At 35.7% G+C, this 12,362-nt stretch overlaps 1 pseudogene; it reads right to left on the bottom strand.

Moving 5' to 3' along the window:
• Nucleotides 1-9,147: 9,147 nt before the first annotated feature.
• LOC124982651 (importin subunit alpha-1-like) overlaps nt 9,148-12,362 on the bottom strand; it is a 158,557-nt pseudogene continuing 155,342 nt past the window's right edge.

Here is a 12,362-nt window from a genome sequence, read left to right as displayed (position 1 = left end):
TGGATATGCGGACATGAAAAAGCATACTTCTTATTTTCAGCACAATTCTCTCTATACTGTAAATGAAGAGTACAGTTGCTTGAAGCATATTGACTTGATTTAATTGTTATACTTTGGGTAACAAAATAATAGCATGGGGTTTTAGCAGTTATTCCACGAACATGTTAGAGAGATTTTATTTCACATCTCCTCTTTAACCATCTGGTGCTGGCAGTGGCTTTATTGTAAAGTATTCCAGTTAATGCAGTATTAGGTAAGATGGGCTAAAGGGACCTGACTGGTCAGCATTCAATATTTGAATGATGTTGTTGATTTCCTGAAAAACTGTATCTAGTAAACTTCAAATATCAAGGGAGTTTAAATGCTTGAAATAATAGCAGCTAGCCTGTGCAACTTCCCAGGTATTGATTCTATGTTTATAATGGAATATCTTACCCATTCATACTATGCAGCAAAGAAAGGAGTTTTTTTTTAATCTCTTTTTCAGGAAGAACATCAAGGCTCAGAGATATTAAATAATTTTCAAAGGTCACATAGTAAGGACAGGTTGGAGCAAGGTTCAAACCAGATCTGTTTTTCTGTAAAATCCGCTCGGGTCCTCAAAAGTAGCGAGATCCTTTAAGTGTTTGGTGTTCTCCCCTGGTGACTGCTTGGCTAACTTTAGATAGAGAGGCATTCTATGGATGGAAGCATCTTTATTAAATCTCGTGATGTGAGTGAAAAAATACAGAGCAGGAACAGTATAGGTGAGTTGGGTCTTTCATATTTCTGGAATTTGGTAGCCAGCAGCGATGGAGACCTATAGCAGTGATTATTACTAGAATCTGGTTGGTATCTTAGGCAGCATCACGGATTCCTTTCTGTCACTGTAACATTAGCATTGATTGCAATGGTTTAATATCTCTAAGACAATAGTAGAAAATCTTTTAGGAAAAAGATGGACACAGAATTGCACTTTTTCCTGTATGCTTACACATTATACCATAGTACTAGAACCAAAGGTTAAAAAAGTCACATATTTGTAAATTATATTGCTTTAGTTTATAAATCCACAGAAGCAATGATAATATTGCCCCTTTAATATAAACATTTCAAATTTCTGCTTTAAGCCTGTAAAAATATAGTTTTTTCAAGTTTATTTTAGATACAGAAGTAATAATATAGTTAATACAGCTAATTATAGTTTTTCATCAGGAGAATTAAGGCTTATAAATTACTATGTGTGTCTCCAGAAAAAAAAAATGTTAAAATTATTTTCTCTCTTACCAGATGCTAACACCTGTAGTGCGGGCCCTTCTTGCCTGTTGTTCTACCTTATTATTGTTGCTACTTTGGCTATATTCCCTTTTGTAATCCATCAGACCTAGCAATGGTGCTGTGCTATTAATAGTCCTAATAAATGTTGTTTAACAAGGTTGAGTAACAAAAATATTATGAAGCCCTTTTTTCCAATATTGAGCTCATAATGTGACCATTGCCAGCATGAGTGACCAATCTGTGATCTTTTTCTTGCTCTTCCCCTTTTCTTGTTCCCTGTATTAAATAGCTCCTGGGCATCTCTTCCTCCGTCTCCTTATGTGAAAATCTGTGGCTTTGAGTTCATAGGTGGCTATGAGATCATAGTTAAATTATTTCAATTCTGTGTTCTTCCTCTGAGCACTTTTTCTTCTTCCTAAATTCTTTTCTTTTCTTTTTCTCTTCTTTTATTTGATATTCTTCCTCTAAAAAACAAACAAAAATTAGAAGAAAAGAATAGGAGTTAACCATTTGGAAAAAAGTAGAAATTAACTTTGGTTATTGAAGGACTTGGGTCCTTAATGATGTAACCTTTTCTGTTGGCCAGGAAAGAGATTACACAAAGGGAAAGAGGATAGAGCAAAGAGAAAGAAGAGATTTGACCACTCAAAAGAGTAACTGAACATTCACTTCTTCCTAGGAATTATTTTCATTCAATACTGCAGAGTCTAAAGACATCCTTTGCAAGATGTCACCTGTCTCTGAAATACACAAGCATTTGTTTATCAGGGAAGAGTTAGGAAATGCTGGTGCAGTGGTGGTGTACCAGTAATCCCAGTAATTTGGGAGACTGAGATAGGATGATTAAATTAGAGACTAACCTTGGCAATTTAGCGAGACCCTGTCTCAAAAAAAAAAAAAAAAAAAAAAAAAAAGGACTGAGAGTGTAGCTAAGTGGCAGAATGTCCTTGCATTTAAGTCTCAGTACCAAACACACACATACACACACACACAGGAAAAATGATAACATAAAAGAATCAGATTTTCTTTCTTTCTCATCATCAGTATGAGCTCTTCTAAATCTTTTAATTTCTAAGTTTTTTTTTTTTTTTCCCCTAAGTTTAAAAATGGGGTTGTATTGGGTGAGCTTTAAAGCACCATATGTCTTTGGAATTCCATTTTTATAAACTTGATGTTCATATAATCTATTTATATTATTTAGTGATAATAAATTTAATTTATTTTTATTATTTAGTGATGTCAGTTAGCATGGTGTATCTTTAACCATTCATTCTTTCATTCACTTATTGAGCCCATACCTTGTATTAGACTTTGTTCTAGATGCTTGGAGTAGATCAGTGAATAAAACTGACCAAGAGTCCAACCTCCTTCTGGTGGATAATTTTATGTGTCAGTTTAAGTGAGCCACGAGTGTTCAGATTAAACATTGTTTCTGAGTGCATCTGTGAGGTTTTCACAGATGAGATTATCATTTGACTGGGGTACTCTGAAAGTAGATGGCCTTTTCCAGTGTGAACAGGCATCGTCCATCCTGTTGATGACCTGACAGAAGAGAAGGCAGAGGAGGGCTGGGCTTGGTGGCTCACACTTGTAATCCCAGCTATTTGGGAGTCTAAGGCAGGAGGATTAGAAGATAGAGGCCCACCTGGACAATTTATGAGACCCTGTTTCAAACTAAAATATAAAGGGATAGGGATGTAGCTCAATGGTAGGAACTCTTCTGGTTTTAGTCCCTAGTAGCAGGAAAAAACAAAACAAGCAAACAAAAAAAATCCCAACAACAACAAAACACAGCAAGCAAAGGCAGAGGAGGGAAGAATTCCCCTGCCCCCATTTTCAAGACTCATTGCTTAAACTGGTGGTCTCATCTCGTGTTCTTCTTTAGACTAGGGTTTACATCATTGGCTCTCCTGGTTTGCAGAATTTGGGACTCAAACTGAGTTAAATCATCAGTTTTCCTGGGTCTCTAACTTGAACATGGTAGGTCATGAGACTACTCACTTCCATAATCATATGAGCCAATTTCTCATAAAACCGCCTTTAATAGCTGTATCTCTGTCTATATCTGCCTATCTGTCCTTTTGGTTCCATTTCTTTGAGGAACCTTGACTAATAAACTCCCTTTCCCATATTCCTCATTTTCACATTCTTACAGATATAGAAAGACAATAAATATTAAGATATAGTAAATAAATTTTATGGTAGTTAGTGTGCACTATGTAAATAGAGTAGAACTTGGCAAGGAAGGTCAGTACTGAGGTGAAGAGGCTGAAGTTAGTTTAAATGGTGTGGTTCGGGCAAACCTTACTTAGGGTAAGGACTTACATTTGGTAAAGACTTGAAGGAATTGAGGAAGTGATAATATTAGTTGAAAGAGTGGTTCAAGCAGAGAAAGGTCAGTAGAAAAACCCTGGGGCGGGAACATGTCTATATTTTCCAGAAACAAAAAGGAGGACGATATGGTCAGGGGTTCTATGGGAGATAGGAATGGTGATCAGAAGACTGGAGGAAAGACATTTGACTCTGAGCCATTGTAGGAATTTTGGCCTTTTCTCTGGATGAAATAGGAAACTGCATAAAGGTTTTGAGCCAAGGAATGGCATGATCAGTTATTTCAGTACTCTGTGATGGTGGGTGGCTTGGAGGACAGTGGTGGCAGTGAAAGTTTAATGAGATGATAAAATTCTGGGTGTGTTTTGCAGCTAGAGCTAACAATTTGCTGACAATTTGGATATGGGATAGAAAAGAAAAAGATATTTATCTTGAGTTACTGAAAAGTTGGACTTGCCATCAACTTTAAGGGGGAAGGTAACAGGTGGAAGAGGTTTGAGAGCAAGATAAGGAATTAAATTTGGGTGTTAGAATTTAAAGTAGAGATGCTAGCAATAAAGAGGTCTAGGCTAGGGATATAAATCTGTGATTCCTCAAGTTGCAGAAAGTGCTTTGAGACAGAGACTGGATTAATTAGATCACAAAGATAAGGTGTACAGATAGAGAGGGCTAAGGAACAAATCCTGGGCACTCAACATTAGAAGGAAGATGGAAAGGAGACATGAAGACTAATAAGAGGTAAGGGGAAACTAAGGACATCTATTTATGTACTTCTCATTATTAAAGGAATTCATATGTATGTCATCACTGTATCACTTTTGGCAGCAGCAAATGAATCAGGAATTTTACAAATTGAATCAATTGAATAGAATGAGAAGTGATGTTACAGGATTTCTTCTTTCTCCCCACTTTGGACTGAAGACAGACAAAACAACAGAATGGACCATTTGAGGATTATTCAGAGGAAGTGATTCCAGCTCATTTGAGTAGGCAAGTTCAGGCATGGGTGTAGTTAGTTCTGAGCTTGTTGAGAATTAGCCCATAAACTGGGTATTTCTATAAATTTTTGAAGACATCATCACCCTCTTGGAGCCCTGTGAGGATGTCACTGATCCACCAAGAAGTTTAGGTGGGGATTTCCTTGCAATGTGTCTGAGGGCATGTGACTTGAAGCCGAACAGAATTGAGATGTTATCCCTCACTAGCCTATGTGTTCTTTGAAGGCAAAGACTGTTTTAGTTTTTTTTTTTTAATAAATATATGATGGAGATTGAAACTAGGGGTGCTTTACCACTGAGCTACATCCCTAGTCCTTTTTATTTTTTATTTTGAGACAGCATCTCGCTAAGTTGTTGAGGCTGGCCTTGAACTTGTGATCCTCTTGCCTCAGCCTCCACAGTGTGCAACCATGCCCAACTTTAGTTAACTTTATGTGATGCTGTACTAGCATATTGTGAATGATCAATAACATAATAATTAAATGCACTATTAACTGGTTGTAATGAATACTTGTGATTGCTTACAACATGCCAGGGTCTGGGAACATAAAGATGACTAAATACAATCTTAATTAGTTTATTAAACATTTACTCTTTCCAACAACCCCGTGAATTAGTTTTATTGGCTCCTTGCTACAGGCAGGAGAAAAAAAATCCTGAAAACTGAGGCTCATTGAGATTAAGCATTTTATCCATGAAGTCAGAAAGCAAATTTGTGATTTGAATCTAGAATTCTCTGATCAAAACATTGCCTACATTAAAAATTAAATTTAGAGCCAGGTGCTGTAGTGCACACCTGTAATCCCAGTGATTGGGAGGCTGAGGCAAGACTGCAATTTCAGACTAGCCTCAGCAATTTATCGAGGCCCTAAACAACTTAGCGAGACCCTGTCTCAAAACAAAATATATACAACTCTGAATGTAGCTCAGTGGTAAAGAGCTCCTGGGTTCAGTACCAAAAATCAAAACATAACAAAACAAAACAACATTAAAGTTTTAACGGTTAGGTAGCTGAATTTAGAATCTATAGGGTAAAAATAAAGATCTATTACTATCATGTCATAGTAATTTTGTCTTTTCATTGCAAAGTATATAAAGTAAGAAGTAAAAAGTCCTCTAATTCTACTCCATAGAGTTTATTATATTAAGAGTTTCCTTGTGTATTTTTTTTAGAATTTTAAAAAGTATTTGTGCATACTGTTTCTCTTCCTATGTGTGTGTGTGTATATATATATGTATATATATTCATTTATTTTAGTTCTTAATGTTTGTTTTTAAACAAATATGTGATGGTACTAAACACTTTTTTTTAACACTAAAGGTTATGGACATTTCCCCACATGTTCATCTACTTTATATTTCTTTTAGTGGCCATCTAGTGTTATATTGTGCAATCATGTTATTTGACCATTTTTCTATACCTAGATATTTATTTTTTTCTCTCCCCACCCTATTCCTCTCCTTTCCTTCCTCTTTTACCTAGTGTCTATTAAATATGTTTCTTCTAGTAGAGGTGAAACTAAGCCTTTGCAGTAGATTCCTTGATGATTTATAACATGACCAGGAGTATAAACTATGCTGCAGAGTGCAGTGGTCTGGGGCACATAAATTCACCTTCCTTTAGTTTTCCTCTTTTCAACACTTTTTACTTTTCATTGTAAAGATGTATGGAATGAGATATACTGAAGTGCTTCGTGATCTTTGAGGGGATTTAAAAAAAAATCCTGACAAACTGTAGATAACAATAATGTACTGTATATTTCACAAAGCTAGAAAAAAGAATTTTGAATGTTTTTGCCATAAAGAAATTGTAAATATTTGAGACCAAAGATATATTTACCTCAATTTAAACATCACACAATGTGCACATGTATTGAAATATCACATTGTACCCTATAAATATGTACAATTTTATGTTTTTATGTTTCAGTTAAAAATAAATTTAAATAAAATTTGAAAATTCCATATAATATGGAATGTGCCTTCTTAACTTTTTTTTTGGTGGTACTGGAGACTAAACCCAGGGCCTTGCCCATGTGAGGCAAGCACTTTATCACTAAACTACACTCCCGCCCACCCTCTTAACCATTTTTAAGTGTATAATTAAGTATATTTATGGTATTGTGGAACAGATATTCAGAACTTTTTCATCTTGCAAATCTGAACCTCTGTTCATGTTAAACAATAACCAAAATGTCTGAGAATTACTGTTACAGGCAGTTATTATAGACTAAATAGCTTTTAAGAATGACTAAACTTATTAAAATGTATTATAACTTTTAAAACTTAGGGATTACAATGTCATATATTTTTTCATAGTAGGCAAATACATTTGTATATTTAACAGGAATAAATATTTTAATGACAAAGGTGAAAATAGATCAACACAGGTAAATATACATAAAAAGCAGACTCTTTGAAAATGAAAAACATTTTTTATTTGACTGAAATATATTAACCCTAAATATTTTAAGGATTTAGTAAGAGCCACTCCCATATAATCTGTAAAGTAAAAATAGGAAACTTTATTTTTCATGTTAAAAGTGATTCTAGTCACTTTGAGATTTTCTTTTAATTTTGAGAAACCATGGTTATGGCATAATGAGAATCAAAACTGTTGCTAATTTACATTTATATGTAACCAGAAGAATTTATAGATGTGATGTAAAGTTACTTAAAGTGAATTACTTATATATTGAAATTTATTAGATTAATTTAATAGGGATTTAACAACCTGTAAAATAAGCAAATAATTCAATTTTCAGAGTTTGGTTAATACTTGAATGCTAATTCATTTAAAACGATCTTTTAAATTCAATATAATTCAAGTGAGTGATACCAAGTGAAGTATTTGTGTAGCTCATAAATTTTTCAAATTTCCTGTTTAGGTGTTTTAGTCATCATGCATTTCATGTATATATTTTAAAGTAAGGATTTAGCTTGGTAAAAGGAGCTTAGAGGAATTCTGGTACTGTGTACAGCCTCCTAAAGACCATGGAATCATGAATTCATTGCTTCTCTGATCCCTTTTTATTTATTGTGGGAGAGAAGTGGGCAGAACCTAAAGAAAGGGAAGCTGAGCGTGATCACCAAGTGGATAAATGCATATTTCAGGATCTTAAATCCTCTTCTCAGTACATTGAGATTTCAGTCCTTTGCTGCATATGAAGGGGCATTCTGTATTAAAGTTTTAGTTTTGTTTGACATATTGTGGAATAACTAAGAGTTCTCAGAGGATAGGAAATCTGAGAGAGAAACATTATTTTTTTTTTTGGAGGGGTATAAAGGATGAAAAAAATTATTTTCAAGAATGAATACCATCTTGTGACATTGCTTTTCTCTGAGTTACAGTAGGCTCTGGGGTAACTCATACATGCATACTTATGAAAAAGTATCAGATTAACAAAATCAAGAAGATTTTGTTAAACCCTTACATTTCTTCTACTGACTATGGGATAAAACTGATCTACATTTCATTCTTTTCCATTTATAAATTTTATATAGAGATAAGAGAAATATTCCAAAGGGTAAATTACCAATAATTGTATATAGAGAATGTATGTCTCTACTCATGAGGTGTCTTAGAGTTGACAGATATTTTGATAGACATGAAAAAATGCAATCATTTAAAATATTTGTGTTAAATGACAAGATGACTTATTTATATAAGTATCACATTCTTAAATTGTTCCTTAATCTAAGTCATACTGATTTTTTTTTTTTTTTTTCCAGTACCAGGTACTGAAGCCAGGACTTATGTGCGGGCTAGGCAGGTGCTTTACTGCTGAACTATGTTCTCACCTTTGACCACCATTTTTGTTTTGTTTTTTTCCAGTGCTGGGGATTAAATCCAGGGCCCTGTGCTTGCAAGTCAAGCACTCTACCAATTGAGCTATATCCCCAGCCCACTGACCACCGTTTCTGATATTATGTATGGGATGTTATTGTAGAGATGGGAGGGACTCTAGGTCTTTGCCTGGTTGAATTCATTTATACCTCTGCTGCTTTTGATTCTCTCACCTTTCATACCAATTCTGTCAACAGACCTATTTCTGCATTTCGGAACTGTCAATTAAGTATTTGCAGGTTCTTAGAATCTGCCAATATTCTAAGACTGACACTACACTGATGGAAAAAATCCTAAGATAATAAAATTGTTGTATAATTCTTCTTGTGTATATAGGGTAAAAAAAAAATAGTCACTTTTAATTTTTTTCTGTTTTGCTGGGGAGCAAAACTAGGACCTTATATGTGATAGGCAAGCACTCTACCACTGAACTACGTTCCCAGACCATGAATAGTCACTTTTTTATTTAAAAGGTAGAATTTAATCTTTATTTGCAGGACACTGTAAGATATAAAATTCCACATAGAAACGAGAAACCTATTTAGAGGACAAGTTTCCTACAGTATGTACAGTTTGGAACTATTTAAGTATAGTTTTGTTATAAAAAGTGCTACAATACCAACTACATTCAAAAAGAGCTCCTGGCAGAGAAACCGTAAAACAAACTTATACTGAACATACTACAAAACAAACTTTATGCCTTGGTTGTACAGCCTAGAAGTTAAAGGTCCCATCCTGAACTTGGAAGGTATAACCTTTAGAGATAGTTTCTGGTACAACATTTTGATCTTCCTCTTCCTCTACTAAAAAATACTTCTCAATCAAGTTTAATGAGGCCTTGTATACAGACTCATTTTCATGGCTTTGTAGAGTTTCAAAAATTTTGTCCAAGTCGCCACATTCTTCAATCATTATACTGAGTTTCTCAGTTTCACCTAGTTTCTCAGCAGCCTGAAAGATATTTGAAAGGGCATCCAGAAAAACTAGAATAATTGTGGTATCTTTCTCAGTTAAGAGGTTCATCAATGGATCTATTATGCCACAATGAATGAGGTAAATGATCTGTTCAACTGTCCCACCACTTGTATAATTGGTCACAGTCCATACAGCTTCCTCTTAAAGTCTGCCTTAGAGAGAACACCAATGAGGAATGGGACTAATCCATGACTGACAACTTGCTGTATCTAGTCCTGTCGGTCAGCTGTGATGTTTGACATTGTCCGTGTAACTTCCTTCTGAATATTTGTTTTGGGGTTAGTTAGCAGATTGGGAAAGATGGCAAGTGCACCTGCATCTATTACAGTCTGAGTCTGTTCATCCATTCCAGGCACAATAATCCCTATGGCTCACAGAGTGGAGTCACAGTCAGCAATTCAGAAGCTCCCAGAAGCTTCCCGAGGTGGGGTATGACTCCTGTTTTCACAACCATTTCAGGGAGTTCATATGGACCATCAGTAAGGTAGGAAATAGCTCAGCCCAGCAGATATCTGCTAATACTTCTGGATCATCATGACGCAGGAGACAGACTAAAGTGGGAAGAATTCGCTCAACAGCATCTAATGGGGGTGTGGGATTCTTCTTGCAACACAGGTGTGAAAGTGTTCAGGTAGAATTACTTAAGTAACCACATACTAAAGTTGACATTAGAAACGGCAAGAAGAGCCAGCAGGGTCCAGTGCACCACATTTGATAACCAAGTCATCACCTGCAATGTTTCCTAAAGCCTATTCAGCTTGTTCACTGATGGGAGCATGGGGAGAGACCAAGAGAGAAATGAATGGTGGGATATCACCTTGATCCACCACAGCCTTGGTGTGTTCTGATGTTTCAGAAGAAATGTCAGTGAGTGCCCCGCAGACTCAAACTGAATGAATGGGACTACAATCAGTTCTGCCCAAGAAGGACACAAATTTCAGAAACACACCAGCCCAGATTATGTTGTCTACAGGGGTCTGTTTTTCCTGAGAAAGCAATTTCCTAGCAGCTTGAGCAGCTTAGAGTTGCCTTTCTAAATTGTTGCTGTTTGTGCCTTTGACAATGTCATCTACAGACCAATTCACAATGCCCTGGGCGTTGTAGTTTTCCTGCGGGGTGAAGTATTATCATCAGGAAAGGAGCAGACATTTCTCCTTTTCAGCATCTGGTCATCCTTCTTGGCTTTCCTCAGCTCCACAGTAACTTCTATTCGGCGCTGCCTCATTTCTGAACTGTCTTTTCCCTTGTTCTTGAACCTGTTAAGCTGGGCGGCTAGTGAATTAACATTTTCATTGGTGGACCTGGTTATGAGACCACGGGAGAAAGTTGCATGGCTGGCTTAGGCTTCCACAGGAGGCCATGCGGAGCTCCCAGGTAGCGGATCAGCCAGCTTCCCTCAAAAAATCCACTGCACTCAGCCCAGAGACTGTGTAGGAAGAGTTACTACATTTGAGACATTTTTTTCAGATCATACAGAACTCTCCAAGTAAGAATAGCAGCACTGCACACAAATTAATGTTTTGTTGTTTTGTTTTGTTTTGTTTTTGAGGCAGGGTCTCCCTATGTTGCCCAGTTTTTGTTTGTTTTTTAACTTTCAGTTTTCATCAATATCTCAGAATTCTCGCTGGGTGCTGCCGTGCACGCCTATAATCCCAGCAGCTCTGGAGGCTGAGACTGGAGGATGGGGAGTTCAAAGCCAGCCTCAGTAAAAGTGAAGGTGCTAAGCAACTCAGTGAGACCCTGTCTCTAAATAAAATACAAAATAGGGCTGGACGTGTGGCTCAGTAGTTGAGTGCCCCTGAGTTCAATCCCCAATACACCCCTCTCCCCCACCAAAAAAAAAAAAAAATCAGAATTCTCATTTTCTTTTTTTTTTTTTTCTTTTCCTTTTTTTGTTAAAACACAAAATCAGACTCATTTTACTTACTTAATGATGATTTTTGTACTGACTACCGTAGCAAACCAGAGAAAGCTATTTGGAAATGACTTAAAATTTCTCAAAAGGAGGTGCAAAATATAATCTAGCTCAGGAAATGATCTTAAAATTTGGGAGAAAAAATTTTATAGGTTAAGATTGAACACTAGTAGTTAGTTGATTTTAAATATTTCTTCATCAGTACTACATCTAGGAAATAGATTTTTGTGACCGTTTCTCCTTTTATAAAATGGAAATTCAAATATTTTCCATGGTTTTAATATAGGAAAACAAAGAGTATATATAAGATATTTGGGGAAAGATACCATTTATGCTTTTAAATATTATTACATATCAGAAAAATCAGCTCTAGTGAGCAAAAATCAGAGCAATTATATTCAACATTAAAAATGTTCTTCTAAACAAGACCATGGGGTTCAATGACTACTAGTGACATTTGTATTATTTCCCAATGAAAGTGAGGAAGTGACATCTGAAAAGCATTTCTCTAAATGCTTTTTCCTTTCTGTAAATGATTTTTCCTAAAAAATCAAGACAGATAGATGGTGGGGAGAGTCTTCAAAAAGCACTAACCCCAAGGACTGAGTGGAACCTAGACTGAGTATGCTATTATAGTTCTAAAAAATTGACCATGACACGTGTCCCAAGATAGCATATTTGTTCATAAGTACTTTGCTAAATATGTTTTTAAAATGTCTAAACCAGAAAACAAGGCTTCATTTAAAATTTTTCTTTGTAAAGATTTGACTTCTTTAAGTACTAAAGAGATTAGAACAGACCAGGATGAAAAACAGATCTATATCCTTGGGCAGATGATTGTATACATATATTTATATTAAACACATTTTCTAAAAAGATAGGGATTTGGAGGTCAGGGTAAAGAGATCTAGAATTTCCATTATCTATGTAAAGTGAGTTCTAGTTCATGACATTTGAGATTCAGCTGTCAAGGTAGAAAGAACACAGAGAACTTTGGAAATGCCCTGACTTTATCCACTTGTTTAGTTGGGGGGGAAAA

The sequence above is a fragment of the Sciurus carolinensis genome, chromosome 4 (assembly GCF_902686445.1).
Source record: "Sciurus carolinensis chromosome 4, mSciCar1.2, whole genome shotgun sequence".
In the NCBI taxonomy this organism is placed as follows: Eukaryota; Metazoa; Chordata; class Mammalia; order Rodentia; family Sciuridae; genus Sciurus; species Sciurus carolinensis.
This window is presented reverse-complemented; position numbering and strand designations above follow the sequence as displayed.